This window comes from Capricornis sumatraensis, unplaced genomic scaffold (genome assembly GCF_032405125.1).
Source record: "Capricornis sumatraensis isolate serow.1 unplaced genomic scaffold, serow.2 scaffold7, whole genome shotgun sequence".
Classification (NCBI taxonomy): Eukaryota; Metazoa; Chordata; class Mammalia; order Artiodactyla; family Bovidae; genus Capricornis; species Capricornis sumatraensis.
In genome coordinates, this window is record NW_027184618.1 from 5936754 (window position 1) to 5963071 (window position 26318).

The following is a 26318-nucleotide window of genomic DNA, read 5'->3' on the forward strand; positions in this document are numbered from 1 at the left end:
AGACCTTGATGCTGGGATAGATTGAAGGCAGGAGGATAAGGGAGTGACAGTGTATGAGATTGTTGGATGGCATCACTGACTCACTGGACATGAGTTTGAGCAAACTCAGGGAGATAGCGGAGGATAGGAGAGCTTGGGGTGCTACAGCTCATGGGGTCACAAACAGTTCAACATGACTTAACAACTGAACAACAATAACAATATCTATATCTACATCTATCCCCAAAGTGAGGGAAATGTTTGAAAAACATGCATCTATGTATCTGACAAAGAACTTGTATCCAAACTTGATGAAAACCTCTCATCAATAATAAAAATCCAATTAATAAAATGTACACAAAGGATTGGATAGATACTCTCACCAAGAAGATGTATAAGTAGAAGGTCATGTATAGCAGTTTGCTCAGCATGTTTACTTATTAGGGACATGACAACAACATGGATTAAAATTAAAAATACTGATCATGCCTAATTTTCTGTTTTATCTGAATTTTCTTTAGTATGTAGCATGAACACAGATTACATTCTTGTTTGTTTGAGTTGCATGTCTATTTATTTTTTTGTTTGTTTCCTGCTCTTTCTTGTTTTTTTTTTCTATAAACCTAAGAAATTCATCAAGCTAAATTTCATATCATTCAGTTCAGTTGCTCAGTCGTGTCCAACTCTTTGCGACCCTGTGAATCATCATTAGTATATTTTTAATTTGGGAAATATGATTCATAGGGACCATTGTTGATACCCTTTTAATGTCATTGCCATTCTTGGTAAGATCAACCCAATACTCAAATATTAAATATATTACTGTGGAAATACTGTTGAGAAAACCTCAAACCACATAACTAATTGCTAATAATTTTCCACTGGTTAAAACCAAAAGACGGATGCATTTCTGTCACAAAAGAATTTCAGCATGATTATTTACCTCTCTGGCACATATTTGTTGTATGTAGAATTGTCTTTGATCACCTAATTCTATTTCTTAATTTTTTTCTTTTTTCTTTTTCTTTTAATTGGAGGCTAATTACTTTACAATGTTGTGGTGGGTTTTGCCATACATTAACATGAATCAGCCATGGTGTACATGTGTTCCCCATCCTGACTCCTCCCTCCCACCTCCCTCCCCATCCCATCTCTCAGAGTCATGCCAGTGCACCCTGAGCACCCTGCCTCATGCATCAAGCCTGAACTGGCGATCTATTTCACATATGTTAATATACATGTTTCAATGCTATTCTCTCAAATAATCCTACCCTTGCATTCTCCCACAGAGTCCAACAGTCTGTTCTTTACATCTGTGGCTCTTTTGCTGTCTCACATATAGGGTCATAGTTACCATCTTTCTAAATTCTATATATATATATGCATTAATATACTGTATTGATGTTTTTCTTTCTGACTTACCTCACTCTGTATAATAGGCTCTAGTTTCATCCACATCATTAGAACTGATTCAAATGCCTTCTTTTTAATAGCTGAGTAATACTTCATTGTGTATATGCACCACAGCTTTCTTATCCATTTGTCTGCCCATGGACATCTAGGTTGCTTCCGTGTCCTGGCTATTGTAAACAGTGTTGCGAGAAACATTGGGGTACACGTATCTCTTTCCATTCTGGTTTCCTCGGTGTGTATGCCCAGCAGTGGGATTGCTGGGTCGTATGGCAGTTCTAGGAATCAGTTTAAGGAATCTCCACGCTGTTCTCCATAGTGACTGTACTAGTTTGCATTCCCACCAACAGTGTAAAAGGGTTCCTTTCTCTCCGCACCCTCTCCAGTATTTATTATTTTTAGACTTTTTGATAGCAGCCATTCTGACCGGCGTAAGGTGGTACCTCATTGTGGTTTTGATTTGCATTTCTCTGATAATGAATGATGTTGAGCATCTTTTCATGTGTTTGGTAACTATTTGTATGTCTTCTTTGGAGAAATATTTGTTTAGTTCTTTGATCCATTTTTTGATTGGGTCACTTATTTTTCTGGAATTGAGTTGCAGGAGCTGTTTGTATATTTTTGAGATTAATTCTTTGTCAATTGTTTCATTTGCTATTATTTTCTCCCATTCAGAAGGCTTTTTCATCTTGCTTATATTTTCCTTCGTTGTACAAAAGCTTTTAAGTTTAATTATTTCTATCCAAATTAATTTTCTTTCAGGTACTCCTTGATCTTCTGGGCTTCAAAAATTCCCTGAGTTGCATTTTATTCAACTAGAACCAGTCAATCCTAAGGAACTCAACCCTGAATATTAATTAGAAGGACTGGTGCTGAAGCTGAAGCTCGAATAACAGGCTAGAACACATCAAAGTCTTTAGTGCAGATTTCTTATTTTGCAAAATCCCAAGATAAAAGAGTTATTATATGCATATGCATGTCTTCATAGAGCCATTATTTTAGTATCCACACCACGTGACGAACCTTCCCCTAAATCTGTTGTGTATACATACAATGCATATACTGCAATATACATGTATATTTGTACTATCCCTCTGCTAATATTTTACTGAGATATAATTAACACTCAAAAATGTTGTGTAGTGTTTTAATTTTTTATGTGTTTATTTTCCTTTTGTGACCCAGACAACATGAAGTTTTTCCGATAACAGTATGGAATGCTCAGTCCTTCAGCAAAGAATGCTCACAAATAGGATGAAATAAAATAACACTCTAAGTAGATGACTGTTCATCACAAAAAAGACAGAGACTTTAAAACAGGGATGAGAAGAAACAAGGAAAGGAAATTGTCATGGAGGAAGTGGTGAAATTGGTAGTTGATAAATATTAAAAAATACTAAGGTGATGACATCCAGCCCCACCACTGCGTGGCAAGTAGAAGGGGAAAATGTGGAAGCAGTGATAGATTTCCTCTTCTTGGGCTCCAAAATCACTGTGGATAGTGACTGCAGCCATGATATCAGAAGACAATTGCTTCTTGGCAGGAAAGCATTGATAAACATAGACAGTGTGTTGAAAAGTAGAGACATTATTCTGCCAACAAAGGTCCAAACAGTCAAGGATATGGTCTTCCCAGTGGTCACATATGGTTGTGGGAGATGGGCCGTAAAGAAGGCAGAGTGATAAAGAATTGAAGCCCTGGAACTGTGGTGCTGGAGAAGACTCTTGAAAGTCCCTTGGACAACAGGGAGACCAAACCTGTCAATCTTAAGTGACATCAATCCTGAATATTCACTAGAAGGACTGATGCTGAAGCTGAAACTAATATTTTGGTCATCTGATGTGAACAGATGACTCATTGCAAAAGTCCCTGATGCTGGGAAAGATTGAGAGCAGAAGGAAAAGAGGGCATCAGAGGATGAGATGGCTGGATGGCATCACCAATGCAATGAATGTGAACTTGTGAAAATTCTGGGAGATGGTGAGAGACAGGGAGGTCTGGTGTGCTACAGACCATGGGGTTGGAAAGAATCAGACACAACTGAGCAACTGAACAGCAGTGGCAGCATGACGATGCATGATACCAATGTCCTGTCCATTGGTCCTTATAACCGTCTTTCCTTCCTTTTCTTCAAGCTTTATTAAGTTAAAATTGACAATAAGCACGTATAAGTTATTCAAAATGAAGATATGATATATGTATATATTGTGAAACGGTCACCATGGTATGCTTAGTAAACGATTGATTAATTCATACAGATAACATTTAAAGTGTGTGTATGATGAGGGCCATTAAGATCTACTCTCCTGGCAAATTTCAAGTTTATAATATAGAATTATTACCTAGAATCATCATATACATTAGATCCCCAAAATTTATTCACTAAATAATAGAAAGCTTGGCCATTGTTACTCATTTCACCCACTTTCAAGACCCTGGAAAAAACCACCATTCTACTCTCTAATTCTATGAGTTTGAACTATTAAGATTCAACTTATATGTGTAACTATACAGTACTTACCTTTATCTGTCTGTCTATTTTAGTTAGCATAATGCATTTATGGTTCTTCCATAAGTGGTAAACAAAGCTTCTTGAATTCTAAAAGACAGTCTTGTCCCTCTCAAGACTGATCTATTTGTCAGATCTTCTGCCCAATATCATTTTATCTCCCAAGTAGAATAATTACTGGATCTAAGACTGAATATATCTAAAGATACACTAGTTTTAGATTTTATTTTGGATTTTAAATCCTCATTTTTTTATTTCATAATGAATTTGAGATTTCTTATAAGCTATATAGTTATTTAATCAATGAATGCTTCTTATTAGCATTAGCTTATATTCATTAGTATAGAAAGTACAGTGTATACCATAGAATATAAAGAGACTCAAAGATTTCTCAGGAAATACAATGATTCTTAAGGTAGCTGAAATATTATTTAAGTGTAAGAATAAACTAGAAAAATTTTGCAAAATTAGAAAACTGGAAAATTTTCAACAAAGAGAAAGTGCCATATGTAAATTCTTGATACATGAATAGAAGTATACTATATTTCAGAACCAAAATATTTCTAAAGTTTAGACTTTAACAACAAATTCTCATTTGAGCTATTTAAGACAGCTTTGTTTCTCTTGTACCATGAAGTATACATTTATAAAAACAAAAAACACAATATGTGTATACTTGTGACTATGAGAATGTGTGAAATATAAACCTTCAAAATCATATTTAAAGTTTCAGTTTTTGCAGAGCCTGTTTCGCATTCTTGTTCCTTAGGCTGTAAATCAGAGGGTTCAACATGGGAATCACAAGGGTGTAAAACAACAAGGACATTTTGTCTTCATCTAGAAAGTGGGATGAACTTGGCCTGAAGTACATGAAAAATACAGTTCCCTGGAAAATTGCCACAGCAAGTAGGTGGGAGGTGCAGGTGGAGAAAGCTTTGAACCTTCCTTTAGCAGAGTGGATCTTCAAGACTGATAGGATGATATAACAATAAGAGACAAGGACTCCTGAAATGGAGGTCAGTTCAACACAGCCAAAAAAAAAATGAATAATATCAATTTATTGACCTGTGTATCAGAGCATGAAAGGGAGAGAAGTGGAGGTAAGTCACAAAAAAAGTGGTTAATCACATTTGACCCACAGAAACATAAGTGGAATGCTAATGTCCTATGGATCAAAGTATCTGTCATCCCCACCAGGTAAACCCCAGCCACAAGCAGGGAGCACACCCTGCTGGACATGCTGACTGCATAGAGCGAGGGGCTGCTGACGGCCTTGTACCGGTCATAGGCCATCACTGCCAGCAGGAGACATTCACAATCGATAAAGTTAGAGAAGACCAAAAATTGCAGAGCACAAGGAGATTGATCTCTTTTTGGCTAAGAGGTCCAACAACATCTTGGGGTCAATGGCTGTGGAATAGCAGAGGTCACAGAAGGAGAGGTGGCTGAGGCAAAAGTACATGGTTGTGTACAGCTGGGGATCCATCCTAATTAAAATAATCATTCCAAGATTTGCCAGAAGGTTAATGAGATAGACAATAACAAACATAAATAAGCTCATCTTAACTCCAGGCTTATCCGTAATTCCCCACAATATGAACTCAGTTAAGGAGGAGCAGTTCCCTTTTTTCATTCTTCTGTCTTCTTGTCTAAACTCTTGAGGAAATGATCGAGAAAATGATACATGTAAGGGAACCACTTCAGGGCGTTCACAAAATATCTGCAGGGAAGAACACAATTTATTTCTGCAATAGTCTTTTTTTACATTTTCAGCCTGGTGTCCCTAACATAGGTGTTTTTTGCACACTGTTTTGAAGATGTGAAGAGACATCAATTCATCCAATATCCTTCTTGATACAAGGAAGGTAGTTCTCAGAGAAACTGAAGAGCTCAAGACAGCAACCAGTCAATCCTAAAGGAAATCAGCCCTGATTATTCATTGGAAAGACTGACTGATGCTGAAGCTGAAGCTCCAATACTTTAGCCATCTGTTGCAAAGAACCAACTCATTAGAAAATGTTCTAATGCTGGTAAAGATTGAAGGCACAAGGAGAAGAGGCAGCAGAGGATGAGTTGGTTTAGATAGCATCACCAACTCAACTGACATAGATTTGAACAAACTCTAAGAGACAGCGAAGGACAGGGAAGCCTAGAGTGCTGCAGTCCATGGGGTCACAGAGAGTCAGACAAGACTTAGCAATTGATCTACAACAACATAGACAGCAACATACCTCAGAAATTACATCTAGATTTACACAGAAGTTTCTCAACTGCCTATCTCAGATATTTTTATTATTATCGGATTAACAGCCATAGCCTCTTTAAAGAATGCTTATTGACCAAGTCATTTTTTGAGTGTGTGTGTGCATGCGTGCTGTCACTACATTGTGTTTGACTGGCTGTGACCTTATGGACTGCAGCCCTCCAGGCTCCCTGTCCATGGGATTTTCCAGGCAAGATTCCTATCCTGTGAGAGAAGCCTGGGGGGCTACAGTTCATGAGGTTGCAACAACTGAGACAGGACTTAGTGACAGAGCACGTGTGCACACACACACTCAGAAAATGACTAAGTCAGTGGGCGTTCTTTAAAGAGTTATTGCTCTCTATCTGATAATAATAAAAATATCCAAGATGGACAGTTGAGAAACTTCTGTCTACTTCTAGAAGTTGTTCCTAACTAGACTACTGCCATAAGCTCTTTCATTTCTCTGAGCACTACATTCTTTGTATCAAGAAGGATATTTAGATGAATTGACATCTCATTACATCTCCAAAGCAGTGTGGAAAAAACACCAATGCTAGAGACACCAGGCTGAAAGTATATGAATAACCATTTACTATGCTGAAAAAATTCCTGGGATATAAAATTTTATTTTCATTATCATGTTGCACATAAAACATAATTTAAAATATTTATGTATTAGTTTTACAATCTATTAGTATACCATACACTAATGACAATGAAAATAATTATGTTATTGATCCTGGTCTTTAGTATTTAATGAGACATAAAATAAGTAACTTTGAAACCTTTCTCTAAAAATTTATCACTGCTTTTCCACATGACTTATTACCTATTTATAGAGTTTCTACTGCCAAAAGAGTTTCTTGAGCAAAGGGAAATGCTAATATGAAGTGAAAGCCACAGAATCTAACACCAACTGTAGCATCTGTTTGGATTTTAATGGATTTTTATATTATAAAAGTGGAAATAGGGATGATATTTGCCAATTGTCCCTGTTAATAAATGCCTCTGAGATACATAGGTTTATCTATCTAGCATGTCTGCATTATGTGTCTGTTATGTGTTTGCATGCAGATCACATGTCTCTGATGTAGATGAGACTAGTACGTGGGTAAGGAATTTATTTCTTTTGACCTTAGTAGCTATGGGGCTTTGCATGAAGATGAAAATGCACATTTTAATTTTTAAATTCGCCCCTTCATTATATTTTAAATAAAGTAAAACAACCCCACCAAGCCCCCTTTAAGTTCACCTATATACTACTCTGATGATAAAAGGAGTAATATCTTTCCTATAAACCAGAATCAAAATAGATCACTTTAATAGTTATATTATGGATATTAACAAGTACAGAATCTGCCAGTTCTGAGGAGAAAATATTTTTACTGAACATTAAATTACAGAATGTACTTAACTGAGTAAGCTGGTATAAAATGTTTTACTTACAAATTGATTTTCCCCCAAATGGCAATGTTTTTGTCCTATGTTCTTTAAATCAGGACCTCAAAACCTAACAGAGATGAGCTGGTGTTAGGTAGCTGAACAGTAAACAGATAGCATTTTATTTTACCAGGTATATTGGGACTTAAATCCCTGGGCCACTGCCTTTGGGTGCTGGTGTTATGCAAACATGTCATTAATTATGTTTCTGCTTATGCATATTGTCTCATGAATTCAGGGACAAATTTAGTACAAACTGACCTTGTATACATCAATATAGTCACTTAATTAATCTAGCATAAGGAGGGTTTCCCTCGTAGGTCAGTCGGTAAAGAACAGCCTGGAATGCAGGAGACCCAGGTTTGATTCCTGGGTCAGGAAGATTCCTTGGAGAAGGAAATGGCAACTCACTCCAGTACTCTTGCCTGGAAAATCCCATGGATAGAGGAGCCTGGCAAACTATGGTCCATGAGGTCCCCAGGGTCACACGACTTAGTGACTAAACCACCACCACCAAGGATGAAGCAGTGTGACTGAATATAGAGAGAAACGTTTCCATAATATATGAAGAAAATATTTTAAAAACTTACATTCGCATATATGACAAAGAACTTGTATCTAAAATATATGAACTTTCATCAATAGTGAAAAAAAACTGAGCACACACACACAAAAAGAACAAATATTCTCAACAAGATGATAAATAAGCAAGAGGTTCAAGCATAAGAATTTCATTTTTATGTGAAACAGCAGGTATTAAGGCAATGGCAATAAAGTCACAATAAGATAATATGACATAAATGTTAATGGACTGAAATTAAATACTGGTCATAACTAATTGTTTCATCTGAATTCTCATTTGCGAATTTACAGAGACACAGGCTTTCTTACTGGTTTGGGTGTTTTGTCAATTCATTTTCCTTTTTTTTGTTGTTGTGTTCCTACTATTTTTCCTATAAATCTGAGAAATTCATTATGCTAAAATTCATAAATCTAGTACGTATATGGAGAAGGCAATGGCACTCCACTCCAGTACACTTGCCTGGAAAATCCCATGGACAGAGGAGCCTGGTGGGCTACAGTCCATGGGGTCGCTAGGAGTCAGACACGACTGAGCGCCTTCACTTTCACTTTTCACTTTCATGCATTGGAGAAGGAAATGGCAACCCATGCCAGTGTTCTTGCCTGGAGAATCTCAGGGATGGGGGAGCCTGGTGGGCTGCTGTCTATGGGGTTGCACAGAGTTGGACACGACTGAAGTTTTTTGTAAAAGTGATTCTTAATGGCAATTTTAATGCCTTTTTATATGTCATAGTCATTCTTGGCTGTGAGGAGCTCAACACTAAAATGTCAGCTGTAACCTTAAGAGATATTATTGAGGCAATCTCAAACCACAATATAATTGCTAATAATTTCCCACTAAAATTAAGAAGGGGTCCCAGGTGGCTCAGTGGTAAAGAATCCAACTACCATTGCAAGAGACTCAGGAGACATATGTTCAATCCCTGGGTAAGGAAGATCCCCAGAGGAGGAAATGGCACCCCACTCCAGTATTCTTGCCTGGAAAATTCCATAAGCCAAGGAGCCTGGCAGGCTACAATCCAGGGGTTGCAAAAAGTCAGACGTGACTGAGCGCACATGCACACACACACACACACACACACACACACACACACGTACACACACACACACAATCAAGAAACTGATTATGTTTGAAAAGAGTTTTGCTATCATTATTTACTTCTCTGCTACACATATAGTGTATGTAGAGTTGTTCTTAGTCACCTAATTCTACTCCTATCCAAATTAATTCTTCCCTTAGGTACAGCTCTGTCATCAGGGATGCAAAAATCCCTTGGTTTACATTTTGTTCAGCCAGAAGCAAGTGTTAATTTTTTAACAGGCCTGCTCCTCAAAAACATGTGGACTAACATCCTTTCTCTCTTCTCCCACATAACAATTTAAACCTGAGTTTGGACAGCTACATTATTAATTGCAAGGTGGGTAACTGAAAATATCTCCTGATGGGATTGGTGCTTCATTAAAAATGGAGATTTCAAGTAATCAAAAAACATCTTAAGGAGAAAATGTATGCCTCAGATACAAGTGAGAAAAAAAGAAGTCATTACTTAGGTTTTTCCTGGTGCCTCTCCTCACACGAAAACAATTTTATGTCAGCAAATACTACCCAGATAATCTTTTTTTAGAATATAATGGTCTGTTCCTCAAACCTAGAGTAGTATGACACAGAGTTCATTGCATGGTTTAGTATTAAAGTACTTTCGAGTTCCCCGCTGCTGTGAGAGTGACCAAGAGAGTCAGTGGGTGGATGAACGCAGTGCTGTTACACATGCAAGGGAGCGCTTTCAGTGATATAAAGACCAATAATGTGATACTCTACCACAGTCAATACTGAGAGAACCTAGTAACTATGCTCTGCATCAATTTCATAAATCTACATGAATAATCATTTTATATAAGAAAATTTTAGACATAAGTATTAACATATTTTACAGTCTCATAGAGAAAAAAAATAAAGAGGATGATTTTAAAGTACAATATACATACAGAAAAAAATTTCATCTAAAGCTTTCAAAAATGGAAAGATTCCTGCACCCAGAATCAACAACAACAAAAAATTACTAGATTCTCAGAAACTGTCCCTCTATCCATCAGAAATTGATTTTCCATATGATATGTGAGTTTGTATATTTTTAAGGTACAAAGTAGTGAGAGCATGTAGCTTTTACACTTCGATGTCTATGTCTGGCTTTTTTTCACTCAAGTTATGTTTGTGAAGTTTTCCCATGCTCTTGCATGAGGATGTAGTTATTTATTCTCATTGCTGTGTACTTTTCCAGCATACAAACTTATCATAAAGTCATTTGTCTAATCTAAAGCAGGAGTCAGTACACTTGACCTGTTAACTTCTATTGGAGCTGTGACACACCATTTATTCATGTATTATGGATGGCTGCTTTTGTGATAGAGGATAAAATTGTTTTGATATACCAAGATTTTATGGCCTACAAACCCTAAAATATACAGTGTTAAATACTTTCAAGAAAGTATGCAAAGTCTTGATCTAATGTATTAAAAGAAATGAGTTGCTTTTGGTGTTATGCTACTGTGATTAATACACTGGTGATCATTTCTATGCATGAGTTTTGGGTACATATTCACTCTGTACTCTTGGACATACTTCTAAGAATGAGAATTTTGGTCCTGTTAGGTAGTTAGAATAGGGAAAAGGAGTACAGAATGGCGGTGGCTAAAAGACAAGGAAAGGAAACACCCTCAAAAATAGAGCAAAGGAAGGTCCCAGAACCAGAGTGAGGACCTCCTGGCTAGCCCAATTTACCTAGAGCAGGCCCAAGGGGAGGAAAAGACATATAAAAAGAGGAGCCAAAGGGCCAGGGGTCTCTCTCTCTCTTGCATGCGTGCTCGTTCTCTCTCTCTTCTCTTCGCATCTTTTGGGTCAGCATGCCCTTCAAGACTCGAGGATGTATTTTCCTTTATTTTCTAAATAAAACTGATCTGTTCTGAGAGCTATCACATGGTCTGTCTGAGAGGTGTAATGCGCTGAGGGCTTTAACATCCATCGCTTCAAATCTTTGTTGTGACGAGACAGAACTGAGGCGATTACACTCCCTTGACAGTCGTAAGACATTTATAGGTCCAGCTATAGGTGACTCAGACATAGAATTTTTCCAAGTGCAGTGTCAAATCTCAATCTACTGTCAATGCAGAATGTTGAGGTTGTTTTACATCCTCAACAGTAGTAGATATTTGTTTACTATTTGATATGCAAAGAAGCACTTCTGCCTTTTTGTAAATGTCAACACAACTCAACAGTTTATTTCACTTCCATTTACTTGAGCACTAATAAACTTGGATATCCACTTCTATAATTTAAAGTCTGCAGCCTCAAGCCATGAGCTACTCCAGAATTTGTGACCTCCAGAGGAAAGGATTTTGATCTGGAGTCAGAGAAAAGGCTTGATCACTTGAAGCTTTCATGTAATAAAGTTTTATTAAAGTATAGAGGGATAGAAGGATCTCTGACCTAGACATCAGAAGGGGGCAGAAAGAATGGCCCCCTTGCTAACTTTCAGCAAGGAGTTATATATCTGTTAAAGAATCACCTCAAAACTGAGAGAGTTGCATCAGGCTCCTCTCCCACAACATGCATTTGGAGACAGCATGGGGCACAAGGTGAGTCATCCCCAGTTAATAAAACAACTGACATGAACCTTAAAGAAAGGCAGATTTCCAAGCAAATACATAGTTTCATTAGCATAGCTTAACAGAACATTTCCATGAATAAGACATATGGATTTGTTGAGTCATTATCAGTTCAATGTTTGAGAAAAGTTAAGTCCAGGCTGGTATTCCCATCTCTTTCAGAATTTTCCACGGTTTATTGTGATCCACACAGTCAAAGGCTTTGGCATACTCAATAAAGCAGAAATAGATGTTTTCCTGGAACTCTCTTGCTTTTTCCATGATCCAGCAGATGTTGGCAATTTGATCTCTGGTTCCTCTGCCTTTTCTAAAACCAGCTTGAACATCAAGAAGTTCACAGTTCACGTATTGCTGAAGCCTGGCTTGGAGAATTTTGAGCATTACTTTACTAGCATGTGAGATGAGTGCAATTGTGCGGTAGTTTGAGCATTCTTTGGCATTGCCTTTCTTCGGGATTGGAATGAAAACTGACCTTTTCCAGTCCTGTGGCCACTGCTGAGTTTTCCAAATTTGCTGGCATATTGAGTGCAGCACTTTCACAGCATCATCTTTCAGGATTTGAAAGAGCTCAACTGGAATTCCATCACCTCCACTAGCTTTGTTCATCGTGATGCTTTCTAAAGCCCACTTGACTTCACATTCCAGGATGTCTGGCTCTAGATTAGTGATCACACCATCATGATTATCTGAGTCATGAAGATCTTTTTTGTACAGTTCTTCCATGTATTCTTGCCACCTCTTCTTAATATCTTCTGCTTCTGTTAGGTCCATACCATTTCTGTCCTTTATCGAGCCCATCTTTGCATGAAATGTTCCCTTGGTATCTCTAATTTTCTTGAAGAGATCGCTAGTCTTTCCCATTCTATTGTTTTCCTCTATTTCTTTGCATTGATCGCTGAAGAAGGCTTTCTTATCTCTTCTTCCTATTCTTTGGAACTCTGCATTCAGATGCTTGTATCTTTCCTTTTCTCCTTTGCTTTTCGCCTCTTTTCTTTTCACAGCTATTTGTAAGGCCTCCCCAGACAGCCATTTTGCTGTTTTGCATTTCTTTTCAATGCAACAGTTAGAACTGGACATGGAACAACAGACTGCTTCCAAATAGGAAAAGGAGTACATCAAGGCTCTATATCGTCACCCTGCTTATTTAACTTCTATGCAGAGTACATCATGAGAAACGCTGGACTGGAAGAAATACAAGCTGTAATCAAGATTGCCAGGAGAAATATCAATAACCTCAGATATGCAGATGACACCACCCTTATGGCAGAAAGTGAAGAGGAACTAAAAAGCCTCTTGATGAAAGTGAAAGAGGAGAGTGAAAAAGTTGGCTTAAAGCTCAACATTCAGAAAATGAAGATCATGGCATCTGGTCCCATCACTTCATGGGAAATAGATGGGGAAACAGTGGAAACAGTGTCAGACTTCATTTTGGGGGGCTCCAAAATCACTGCAGATGGTGATTGCAGCCATGAAATTAACAGACGCTTACTCTTTGGAAGAAAAGTTATGACCAACCTAGATAGTATATTCAAAAGCAGAGACATTACTTTGCCGACTAAGGTCCGTCTAGTCAAGGCTATGGTTTTTCCTGTGGTCATGTATGGATGTGAGAGTTGGACTGTGAAGAAGGCTGAGCGCCGAAGAATTGATGGTTTTGAACTGTGGTGTTGGAGAAGACTCTTGAGAGTCCCCTGGACTGCAAGGAGATCCAACCAGTCCATTCTGAAGGAGATCAACCCTGGGATTTCTTTGGAAGGAATGATGCTCAAGCTGAAACTCCAGTACTTTGACCATCTCATGAGAAGAGTTGACTCACTGGAAAAGACTTTGATGCTGGGAGGGATTGTGGGCAGGAGGAGAAGGGGACGACCGAGGATGAGATGGCTGGATGGCATCACGGACTCGATGGACGTGAATCTGAGTGAACTCCAGGAGTTGGTGATGGACAGGGAGGCCTGGCGTGCTGCGATTCATGGGGTCACAAAGAGTCGGACACGACTGAGCAACTGAACTGAACTGACCTGAAGTCCAGGCTGAACCAGGGGTCCTCCTGACAACCCAAAATTTAAAAGAAACCTCCTTTTAATTTTGTATAGAGAAGGAAAAAAAAAAAAGTCTGCCACTTGCAGTTTATTTCCTCTGCTTGGGGATCCCTAGCCTTCCGGTCTGTTACCCTCATAAGGAATCCATGAGATTTTGAACTTGGATAACAGGGCATGTAAAACAGCTGTTTTTGAAAGTTTTTGTCCTACTGAATCTCACAGTGTATTTACGGCTTCATGTAACTGACATTTCAGGTTGAGTGAGAATAAAAGTCACTCAGACATGTTCGACTCTTTGTGACCCCATGAACTACACAGTCCATGGAATTCTCCAGTCCAGAATACTGGAGTGGGTAGCCTTTCCCTTCTCCAGGGGATCTTTCCATCCCAGGAATCGAACCAAGGTCTCCTGCATTGTCATATCAAACCCAGGTCTCCCACAATTCAGGCGGATTCTTTACCAGCTGAGCCACAAGGGAAGCCCAAGAATACTGGAGTGAGCAGCCTATCCCTTTTCCAGGTGATCTTCCCATCCCAGGAATTGAACCGGGGTCTCCTGTATTGCAAGCAGATTCTTTACTAACTGAACTATCTGGCCTATATGTTCTGATCAATTCTTTGATTGAATGTGAAGTGACCTTTTTTTTTTAAATCAATTCTTTCCAATTATAGGGATGAGTTTATACAACAGCAGAGTCATATTCTATAGAAGCAGATCATATCACCTGGAAAGAACCTTAAAGGTAATCTAGCTTAAATCCCTCTTCTACACAGGGTGATCTGAAGAATAGAAAGCAAGAGTGAGGTATTTAGAGTGGTGTTCCTGCCTGGTTCGTAGCATGGTTCTAACTAAAGAGAAAGACATCTTGGGACATTAAAGATTTCTACCTCTAACTTTAACCCAGATCCTCCTACTTATTGGTGTATTGAACATTACTGCTGTTCTATTTGTAACCAGTATACTCGTACAGCCTATAACAAGTATGAGTGTATCTTTCTCTGTATTAGACATTTACCAAATCTAACATCGCCTTGCCATGTTTCAGTTCAGTTCAGTCACTCAGTCGTGTCCAACTCTTTGCTACCCCATGGACTGCAGCACGCCAGGCTTCCCTGTCCATCACCAACTCCTGGAGCTTGCTCAAACTCATGCCATTGAGTCGGTGATTGCCATGTTATGCTAAAGTATTTCAGCGTAAGGATGAAGAAAGGGGTCAAGATACAGGAATTTGACTGTAATATTAAAACATTACATATGTCATTGATAAGTCGTATTTGCATAATGATATTTTCCAAGAGTCATTGGTGCATGTATGAGGATAATATGATGTGAATATATTAAAATGGCAAAGAATGAAGAATACTGAAATTAACAGGCTAGGATAATTTTTATGATGTATTGTTCCCTTTTTTCTTCACAGATTAATATCAAGAAAGATGAATCATTTTGCCCAAATTCTTATCTGACTTAGAAAGTATCTAAAAATAAAAAATCTCCATAATTTCTCATTTATTTATTCAATTTGAGAAGAGGAAGCCTTCAATCAACTGAAACTGTCAGTTCTATTTTTGGAATTCCATTTAATGGGCTTAAAATTCTCTTCTATTTACATATTACTCACTAGATACAATAAAAAGGGCTTGAATCAATCTTTAGATGCTGACATAAAACTGATCATAAGTATGAAGATAGATTAATTAGATCCATGTTTATTAATCTCTGAATTAATGGTAACCCATGGACAGAGGAGCCTGATAGCTACAGTCCATGGGGTCACAAAGAGTCAGACACGACTGAGCGACTTCACTTTCATTTTTGTTGACACCCTATTTTGATTAACTATATTTCTGACCATGTTTGCTGCCATGTTGCTGCTCATAAGCAACAAGCCAAAAGAAGTTTGAGTGAATTGATACAGTATGCCAGGAGTACACAGATATAAGTCTTTCAATATGCAAGAATTATCCTAATTTTTTCATCATGAGTGTTTTTCTTAACATATCATAGTGTTTCACAAATACCACCTCAACAACAGAGGAATTATGTAGGCTTTATTTTTCCATTCTAAAATATTGTCACATAAGGACATTTTACAGTGGCAGCTAAAAAATTGAAGATCATCACAGGCTTTTAAAATGGATAAATATAAATTGCTTTCAGTACATTATGGTATTTTAAATATATGGTCACACCCTAGCTTTCTCAGCAAACTAATTTAGCACTTTAGCCTTCAGGACACCAGATCAAAGGCAGATGAAAGAGCCAAATAGCAATAACTTAGAAACTTATTCTTTCTAGTGAAATTAATAAGCATGTATTTATAGTATGCTATCTTAATGTCCAAAACCATTTTATGCACCTTCCAAACAAACTTGTGTGCATGCGTTCAATATGCTAACTGTATTCTGATATACATTTTCAAGCTACTTATCAAACCCTCATTTAATTTTGTACTAAAGAAAGTGAAAGTGAAGTTGCTCAGTCATGTCTGACTCTTTGAGACCCCGTGGACTGTAGCCTACCAGGCTCCTCAGTCCATGAAATTTTCCAGGCAAGAATACTGGAGTGGGTTGCCATTTCCTTCTCCAGGGGATCTTCCAGACCCAGGGATCGCACCCGTGTCTCCCACATTGCAGGCAGACGCTTTACCATCTTGACCCACCAGGGAAGCCCAATTTTGTATTGACATATAATTGACATATAATTGTATTGACATATTATTAGCAGTGAAAAAGTGTTGTCTTCTATTTTTAGTTTATTACATATTTGTTTATTTGACCTTCCAGGCAACATGTAGTGTTTTGTTTACATAATGTAATGCTCAGTTTTTAGCAAAGAACTCTGGAGAAGGAAATGGTAACCTACTCCAGTATTCTTGCCTGGAGAATCCCATGGAGAGGAGCCTAGTGGGCTACAGTCCACGGGGTCACAAAAAGTCGGACACGACTGAGCGAAAAAACCTACCTACCTACTGATAAACAAGGTGATATAAAGTTATCTTTTAAATAGGTGGGTTTTTGTGAACCACAAAGAGACAAAGAGGGGTATTTAACCAGAGCTGAGAATAGGAAAAAGGAAAGGAAGTTGGTGTGGAGAGAGTCACAGAAAAATCGATAGTTGATAATGAAGCACAATTATATACTTCACCATGATTCTGTCCACTGTCTCTCATCTTCTTTTACTCTTTTTTTTTCAAGCTGTATTCAGATAAAATTGACAAATAATATGCATATGGTATAGGGCATGAATATTTAATATATGGTACATTCTGAAATAATTACTACAATGAAGTTAGTTAACATATTTATCAATTTACATGGCTACCATTTTGAGTGTGCATACCATGAAAACCCTTAAGGTCTACTCTCTCAGCAAATTTCAGTCTTACAATACACAACTGTTAACTAGAGTCACAATGCACATTAGACCCCCAGAACTTATTCATTGAGCAACAGAAAGTTTGTAAACTTTGACCAACATCACCCATTGCTCCCACCTTTCAGCCTGTAGCAACAGCCAATCTATTCTCTATTTCTGTGTTTGAACAATTGGATTCTTCCTCTGTGTGAGACCATACAGTACTTCTCTTCCTCTGTACGAATTATTTCAATTAGCATATGCCCCTCATGGTTCTTCCATATTGTAGCCAATATGACTTCTTCTAACAGGCATGGACTCGTACACTTCAAGATCGGAGTAACTGTCAGATCCTCTGCCTACTATTTTTTCATCTAAAAATTGAATCCTTTTCTGATTTGACTGAATATCCAAAGATGCCATTCCTTTAGACCGATTTTAGATATTTTTGCTTTTGAATAATAGACCACCATGTGTTATCTCACGATGAATTTCAGGCTTATCATGATTTACTTGACTGTTTAGTTAATACACTATTAGTACTTGCCTATATTTAATAGCATTTAAGATATAAAACTCAGCAGTGGCCACAGGACTGGAAAAGGTCAGTTTTCATTCCAATCCCAAAGAAAGGCAATGCCAAACAATGCTCAAACTACTGCACAATTGCACTCATCTCACACGCTAGTAAAGTAATGCTCAAAATTCTCCAAGCCAGGCTTCAGCAATGCATGAACCATGAACTTCCAGATGTTCAAGCTGGTTTTAGAAAAGGCAGAGGAACCAGAGATCAAATTGCCAACATCTGCTGGATTATCGAAAAAGCTAGAGAGTTCCAGAGAAACATCTATTTCTGCTTTATTGACTATGCCAAAGCCTTTGACTGTGTGGATCACAATAAACTGTTGAAAATTCTGAAAGAGAAGGGAATACCAGACCACGTCACCTGCGTCTTGAGAAACCTATATGCAGGTCAGGAAGCAACAGTTAGAACTGGACATGGAACAACAGACTGCTTCCAAATAGGAAAAGGAATCCATGAAGGCTGTATATTGTCACCCTGCTTATTTAACTTTATGCAGAGTACATCATTAGAAACACTGGGCTGGAAGAAGCACAAGCTGGAATCAAGATTGCTGAGAGAAACAGCAATAACCTCAGATATGCAGATGACACCACCCTTATGGCAGAAAGTGAAGAATAACTCAGGAGCCTCTTGATGAAAGTGAAAGAGAAGAGTGGAGAAGTTGGCTTAAAGCTCAACATTCAGAAAACGAAGCTCATGGCATCTGGTCCCATCACTTCATGGGAAATAGATGGAGAAACAGTGGAAACAGTGTCAGACTTTATTTTGGGGGCTCTAAAATCACTGTAGATGATGACTGCAGCCATGAAATTAAAAGACGCTTACTCCTTGGAAGGAAAGTTATGACCAACCTAGACAGCATATTCAAAAGCAGAGATGTTACTTTGCCAACAAAGGTCTGTCTAGTCAAGGCTATGGTTTTTCCAGTGGTCATGTATGGATGTGAGAGCTGGACTGTGAAGAAAGATGAGCGCCGAAGAATTGATGCTTTTGAACTGTGGTGTTGGAGAAGGCTCTTGAGAGTCCCTTGGACTGCAAGGAGGTCCAATCAATAAATCCTGAAGGAGATCAGTCCTGGGTGTTCACTGGAAGGACTGATGCTAAAGGTGAAACTCCAATACTTTGGCCACCTCATGCGAAGAGTTGACTCACTGGAAAAGACCCTGATGCTAGGAGGGATTGGGGGCAGGAGGAGAAGGGGTCGACAGAGGATGAGATGGCTGGATGGCATCACCAACTCGATGGACATGAGTTTGAGTAGACTCTGGGAGTTGGTGTTGGACAGAGAGGCCTGGCATGTTGTGGTTCACGGGGTCACAAAGAGTCGGACACGACTAAGTGACTGAACTGAACTGAACTGAACTAACCTGAACTGATGGGAATAATTGGCTTCCCTGGTCGCTCAGATGAAAAAGAATCCTCCTGCAATTCAGGAAAACTGGGTTCCATCCCTGGGTCAGAAAGATACCCTGGAGAAAGGAATGGCTACTCATTTCGTGTTCTTGCCTGTGGAATCCCATGGACAGAGAGGAATCTGGCAGGCTATAGTTCATGGGGTCCCAAAGAACTGGACATGACTGAGCGACTAACACTTTCACACTTTCATGGGAATAATTATATTTTGGAAAAGTTCATTTAGAATAGTCCCTTCAAATTTTGGTAACTTGAAACTAAATTAAGTTAAAAAGTAGTAATCTGCTGAGTATCCATGTCATTTTAAATATGATGAAACATTGGAACATTAATTGCTAAACAGGTCAAAATTTACCTATTCTTTTTTTCTTGTGAGAAAGGCATTTGGATTCATTAGACACATGTCTTGCAGCATTTTAAGGAAAGAAACTGTGCTTTGGAAAGTTGCATGTTTCTAGAAGTTTGAGGATTTTCCAGTCAGGGACTGCTAATGTAAAAGGCAGTTCATGATGACTTAAGAAAAATGGTATGTTTTCAGAAAAGAATGTATGAAGACTGGAAATACAGTTTGTTACTAATAAAAGGAAAAGGTGATTTTGCCCTAGAGCTGGTTGTTTCAGCTGTAGGACAGAAAGAGGCCAGAGGACTCCCTTGGAATTGAGGCATCCTATTTCAATTTCCCCGCAGGAGTCCTGGGTAACTTTGAGAGTAGGGAAGAAGTTGATTGACTTTCTAATAGATACCACTCCCCAAACTTTTCCTACTTATCTTAGGAGGCTTGTAAGTATTACACAAAGGGGAAACAAAGTCAGCCATGGAAAACGTTCCTATACCTTTGAGATGCAAAAGTCTTATCTGGCCTTCTCAGGAATGCTCATCTCTGCTATCTTTTTAAAATGCAGATTTTGAAAAGAGGGTAAAGTAATTTCAAAACTGATTGTAATTTTGAATAATATTGTCAAGTGTAAATAGAAATCATAAGTGCCTTTCCTGTAAATATATAGCCGTCTCACAAATGAATTTAATTTGTTCTATTTGCCAGAAATCCAACATTAATTCAGCCACTTTTGTAAACTGATGGGTTTTACATTGCTGCACATTACTCGGGACTAAAATCTGAATTGAGAACTATGAGGTCTCTTGTTTGTTTGTGTCTTTGTCTTTGAATAACATGTCTGTGGTTGATTTGTGGATGAGTTCTGTTTAATTGGCTTAAAGAAAAACTAGCAATTACAAGCCAAACAATTATAAATGTAAGAGAAATTATCTAACTGAATTTCGGGTTCATGTGAACTGGGAATTATTCAGGATTAAATTAATGCCTAGTATTTATGTCAAATTTGTTTATTTAATTAATTAATATAGACATCTCTTTAGAATAATCAACATTACGTATAATATTTTCACTGCACATAAGTTTAATAGAAGTTAAATGAAATCTTGTAATACCCATTGCAAATTTGTCAGCAAGAAATATACAACTTGATATAATGTATATAACTTGAAAAATATATAACTTGATATGATGAAACTTTAAAGTAAATGTAAACTATATAAGAGCTTTTAAGCAAACTCTATGAGAATAATTATGTTTTAAAAATCACCTAAAATAGTCTCTCCAGATTTTGGTAAATATTACTTGCCTCCCTTGGTTTTCACTAGAAATAAAGGTTTCAAGAAGTCAGGGACTCTAACTTCAGCACATAAATAAAGCCACTGAAAATAATAAAACATTTCAATATGGTAGAATGTATGTTTTCAGTTAAGGTATGAAGAATGTAATCACCTTTTACTGTGAAAGTTTTATACATGATCAGGATTAACTAAACTTAGATGGAAATTAACTAAGTAAATGGATTATGTTAAGTAAGAATATAAGACTGGAATTTGATCTCTCTCTCTCTTTCAGAAGTACACCATTTTGATAACAGATTGAAGAGTTTCTGTGTCCTTAGGTGATCTGTACTTGTTTTCTTTTAATTGTTTTGTGACTTTGATTAAATGAAAAAGTATCGTTTCACAGTGACTTATGATCCTATGGTGTTTTTAAAAATTTTTGATATTTTTAATATGACTTTCCAAATCAAAATATAATGAAGTTCCTTTGACCTTCAACTACCTTTGAGATGTTTTAAAGGGTCCCTGAAACACCCTAAAGAGAGATATTAAACCAATAGTTTCAGAGAGGAGCATAAAGATGGCAGAGGAATAGGACAGGAAGACCACTTTCTCCCTCACAAATTCCTCAAAAGAACATTTCAACGCCAAGCAAACTCCACAAAACAATTTCTGTAGGCTGGCAGAGGACATCAGGCAACCAGAAAAGCAGACCATTGTCTTCAAAAACAGATTTTTAATCTTTGCTCTTAGGGTTTTTGTTGTCAATTTTGTACATTTAAAAACCCAAACTTCACTACCCAAGTTTACCTGAGAGCGAGATTACTGGCTTGACCACTCTCTTCTCCTTTGGACTCTCCTTTTTCTCCACCAGGTGGCCTCTGTCTCTTTTCTCCCCCATCTCTTCTCTATCCAACTCTGTGAATCTCTGTGTGTTCCAGACGGTGGAGAACACCTAAGGAACTGGTTACTGGCAGGATTTGTCTCTCTCCTTCTCATTCCTCTCTCTTATCCTCCTGGTCACCTCTGTCTACTTCCTCCCTCTCCTCTTCCCCGTATAACTCCGTAAATACCTCTGAGCGGTCCAGACTATAGAGCGCACATTAGGAACTGACTACTGGCTAGCTTGCTCTCTCCTCTTTTGATCTCACCGCATCTCATTCCAGTTACCTCTAACTACCCCTCCATCTTCTCTTCTCCTTGTAACCCAGTGAACCTCTCTGAGTGTCCCTCAATGCGAAGAAACTTTTCATCTTTAACCTAGATGTTTTATCATCGGTGCTGTATAGATGGAGAGTCTAGAGGCTACTGTAAAAATAAAACTGAAAACCAGAACCAGGAGGCTTAAATCCAAAGCCTGAAAACATTAGAGAACTCTTGAATTCAGGGAACATTAAGCAATAGGAGTTCATCAAATGCCTTCATACCTACACTGAAACCAAGCTCCACCCAAGGGCCAACAAGTTCCAAAACAAGACATACCACTCAAATTCTCCAGCAACACAGGAACACTCCCCTGAGCTTCATTATACAGGCAGCTCAAAATTATTCCAAAACCTTTGATGTCTCATAACCCATTACTGGTCACTCCACTGCACTCCAGAGAGAAGAAACCCAGCTCCACCCACCAGAACTCCAACACAAGCCTCCCTAACCAGGAAACCTTGACAAGCCACTGATAGAACCCCACCCACAGTGAGGAAGCTCCATAATAAAGGGAACTCCACAAATTACCAGAATATAAAAAGGCCACCCCAAACGCAGCAATATAACCAAGATGAAGAGACAGAGGAATACTCAGCAGGTAAAGGAACAGGAGAGTTGCCCACCAAACCAAACAAAAGAGGAAGAAGTAGGGAATCTACCTGAGAAGGAATTCCGAATACTGATAGTGAAAATGATCCAAAAATCTTGAAATCAAAATGGAATCACAGATAAATAGCCTAGAGACAAGGATTGAGAAGATGCAAGAAAGGTTTAACAAGGACCTAGAAGAAATAAAGAAGAGTCAAAATATAATGAAAAACGCAATAAATGAGATCAGAAACACTCTGGAGGCAACAAATAGTAGAATAACGGAGGCAGAAGATAGGATTAGTGAAATAGAAGATAGAATGGTAGAATTAAATGAATCAGAGAGGAAACAAGAAAAACGAATTAAAAGAAATGAGGACAATCTCAGAGACCTCCAGGACAATATGAAACTCTCCAACATTCGAATTATAGGAGTCCCAGAAGAAGAAGACAGAAAGAAAGATCATGAGAAAATCCTTGAGGAGATAATAGTTGAAAACTTCCCTAAAATGGGGAAGTAAATAATCACCCAAGTCCAAGAAACACAGAGAGTTCCAAATAGGATAAACCCAAGGCGAAACACCCCAAGACACATATTAATCAAATTAACAAAGATCAAGCACAAAGAACAAATATTAAAAGCAGCAAGGGAAAAACAATAAATAACACACAAGGGGATTCCCATAAGGATAACAGCTGATCTTTCAATAGAAACTCTTCAGGCCAGGAGGGAATGGCAAGACATACTTAAAGTGATGAAAGACAATAACCTACAGCCCAGATTACTGTACCCAGCAAGGATCTCATTCAAATACGAAGGAGAAATCAAAAGCTTTACAGACAAGCAAAAGCTGAGAGAATTCAGCACCACCAAACCAGCTCTCCAACAAATTCTAAAGGATATTCTCTAGACAGGAAACACGAAAAGGGTGTATAAACCCAAACCCAAAACAATAAAGTAAATGGTAACTGGATCATACTTATCAATGATTACCTTAAACGTAAATGGGTTGAATGCCCCAACCAAAAGGCAAAGACTGGCCGAATGGATACAAAAACAAGACCCCTCTATATGCTGCTTACAAGAGACCCACCTCAAAACAAGGGACACATACAGACTGAAAGTGAAGGGCTGGAAAAAGGTATACCACGCAAATAGAGACCAAAAGAAAGCAGGAGTGGCAATACTCATATCCGATAAAATAGACTTTAAAACAAAGGCTGTGAAAAGAGACAAAGAAGGCCACTACATAATAATCAAAGGATCAATCTAAGAAGAAGATATAACAATTATAAATATATATGCACCCAATATAGGAGCACCGCAATATGTAAGACAAATGCTAACAAGTATGAAAGGGGAAATCAACAATAATACAATAATAGTGGGAGACTTTAATACCCCACTCACACCTATGGACAGATCAACTAAACAGAAAATTAACAAAGAAATGCAAACTTTAAATGATACATTAGATCAGTTAGACCTAATTGATATCTATAGGACATTTCACCCCAAAACAATGAATTTCACCTTTTTTTCAAGTGCTCATGGAACCTTCTCCAGGATAGATCACATCCTGGGCCATAAATCTAAACTTGATAAATTCAAAAAAATCGAAATCATTCCAAGCATCTTTTCTGACCATAATGCATTAAGATTAGATCTCAATTACAGGAGAAAAACTACTAAAAATTCCAACATATGGAGGTTGAACAACACACTTCTGAATAACCAACAAATCACGGAAGAAATCAAAAAAGAAATCAACATATGCATAGAAACTAATGAAAATGAAAACACAACAACCCAAAACCTGTGGGACACTATAAAAGCAGTGCTAAGAGGAAAGTTCATAGCAATACAGGCATACCTCAAGAAACAAGAAAAAAGTCAAATAAATAACCTAACTCTACAACTAAAGGAACTAGAAAAGGAAGAATTGGAGAACCCCAGAGTTAGTAGAAGGAAAGAAATCTTAAAAATTAGGGCAGAAATAAATGCTAAAGAAACAAAAGAGACCATAGCAAAAATCAACAAAGCCAAAAGCTGGTTCTTTGAAAGGATAAATAAAATTGACAAACCACTAGCCAGACTCATCAAGAAGCAAAGAAAGAAAAATCAAATCAATAAAATTAGAAATGAAAATGGAGAGATCACAACAGACAACACAGAAATACAAAGGATCATAAGAGACTACTATCAGCAGTTGTATGCCAATAAAATGGACAACGTGGAAGAAATGGACAAATTCTTAGAAAAGTACAATTTTCCAAAACTGAACCAGGAAGAAATAGAAAATCTTAACAGACCCATCACAAGCACGGAAATTGAAACTGTAATCAGAAATCTTCCAGCAAACAAAAGCCCAGGTCCAGACGGCTTCACAGCTGAATTCTACCAAAAATTTCGAGAAGAGCTAACACCTATCCTACTCAAACTCTTCCAGAAAATTGCAGAGGAAGGTAAACTTCCAAACTCATTCTATGAGGCCACCATCACCCTAATACCAAAACCTGACAAAGATGTCACAAAAAAAGAAAACTACAGGCCAATATCACTGAAGAACATAGATGCAAAAATCCTCAACAAAATTCTAGCAATCAGAATCCAACAACACATTAAAAAGATCATACACCATGACCAAGTGGGCTTTATCCCAGGGATGCAAGGATTCTTCAATATCTGCAATCAATCAATGTAATTCACCACATTAACAAATTGAAAAATAAAAACCATATGATTATCTCAATAGATGCAGAGAAGGCCTTTGACAAAATTCAACATCCATTTATGATAAAAACTCTCCAGAAAGCAGGAATAGAAGGAACATACCTCAACATAATAAAAGCTATATATGACAAACCCACAGCAAACATTATCCTCAATGGTGAAAAATTGAAAGCATTTCCCCTAAAGTCAGGAACAAGACAAGGGTGTCCACTTTCACTGCTACTATTCAACATAATTCTGGAAGTTTTGGCCACAGCAATCAGAGCAGAAAAAGAAATAAAAGGAATCCAAATTGGAAAAGAAGAAGTAAAACTCTCACTGTTTGCAGACGACATGATCCTCTACATGGAAAACCCTAAAGACTCCACCAGAAAATTACTAGAGCTCATCAATGAATATAGTAAACTTGCAGGATATAAAATCAACACACAGAAATCCCTTGCATTCCTATACACTAATAATGAGAAAGTAGAAAAAGAAATTAAGGAAACAATTCCATTCACCATTGCAATGAAAAGAATAAAATACTTAGGAATATATCTACCCAAAGAAACTAAAGACCTATATATAGAAAACTATAAAACACTGATGAAAGAAATCAAAGAGGACACTAATAGATGGAGAAATATACCATGTTCATGGATTGGAAGAATCAATATAGTGAAAATGAGTATACTACCCAAAGCAATTTACAAATTCATTGCAATCCCTATCAAGCTACCAGCCATATTTTTCACAGAACTAGAACAAATAATTTCAAGATTTGTATGGAAATACAAAAAACCTCGAATTGCCAAAGCAATCTTGAGAAAGAAGAATGGAACTCGAGGAATCAACTTGCCTGACTTCAGGCTCTACCACAAAGCCACAGTCATCAAAACAGTATGGTACTGGCACAAAAACAGACATATAGATCAATGGAACAAAATAGAAAGCCCAGAGATA

General features: G+C 37.7%; 1 pseudogene; it reads right to left on the bottom strand.

The window, feature by feature from the left end:
* Window positions 1-4620: 4620 nt before the first annotated feature.
* The window catches only part of LOC138072344 (olfactory receptor 5W2-like), a 150556-nt pseudogene continuing 128858 nt past the window's right edge, over window positions 4621-26318 (bottom strand).